Genomic DNA, 879 nt, shown 5'->3' with positions numbered 1-879 from the left:
CGCTCGGCCACATCGGCCGGTCTATCATGTATTCTAGAAGAGCTGCACGGTCGTCAGTGGCGCCTGTTCTTTCTAGAACAGTTACTATCTTCATATCTATGGTTAAACGTCACCCAGCCATTGACCTTCGTCTCTGCGAATGCGCACAGGCTACCGGAAATCTTACGGGAATCGTCACCTTAGTGTGAGCCAGTAATGAGTGGATGGACAAATACCTATTAAGTACATTACGTAATCGGATTGTGGGCGGTTCGGGGTGTGAGTCTCACGGGAAGCGTGCGAGGGATAAATTCCTGCAGTCGTGCTGTTCATTTGTGCCCTCGATAGCTCAGATGGACTGAGCGTCTGCCTTGTAAGCAGGAGATCCTGGGTTCGAGTCCCAGTAGCGGCACACTTTTCAGCTGTCCCCATCGAAGTATATCAACAACACCTGTCGGCAGCTGAGGGTTTCAATTAATTATCAGTTGTGTAGGTGATTCGATGAACCCTTTGCCAGGCACTTAAATGTGTTTTGCAGGGTATCCATATAGATGTAGATGATAACTCGTCCCGTGTCGCACTTGCTCAAAAGGATTCATACTGCAGAATGCATGCAAACATACTCACCGAAAATACGGACGAATATCAAGTGCAGGCTGCCGAGTGCTGCATATCCAGCTTAGACAGATCGGCTTTTCCTGCCAAGAAGAACAGGAAGTTGCTGTCTAGGAACAATCAGAGGTAGAGGAAGGGCTGATAAATACTCCTTGAATTGCAGACTAAACGTAAATAACGAAAATACATTTTTGGTAAAAATTGGTCAAAACATAATCGTTTGCCCTCCGTATTGGATTAGCTGTTTTGAATATTGAAAATCTGACTTCAGATTCGTTTTCAGCG

At 46.0% G+C, this 879-nt stretch overlaps 1 non-coding gene across 1 annotated transcript; it reads left to right on the top strand.

Annotated features, from left to right (window-relative positions):
• Positions 1-316: 316 nt before the first annotated feature.
• On the top strand, positions 317-391 carry Trnat-ugu (transfer RNA threonine (anticodon UGU)). The gene has a single exon. It is a non-coding gene; the product is annotated as a tRNA-Thr (tRNA).
• The last annotated feature ends 488 nt before the right edge of the window (positions 392-879 follow it).

Source organism: Schistocerca gregaria, unplaced genomic scaffold (assembly GCF_023897955.1).
Source record: "Schistocerca gregaria isolate iqSchGreg1 unplaced genomic scaffold, iqSchGreg1.2 ptg000397l, whole genome shotgun sequence".
Classification (NCBI taxonomy): Eukaryota; Metazoa; Arthropoda; class Insecta; order Orthoptera; family Acrididae; genus Schistocerca; species Schistocerca gregaria.
Note: the sequence above shows the minus strand (reverse complement) of the source record. Positions and strands in the feature narration are given on the sequence as shown.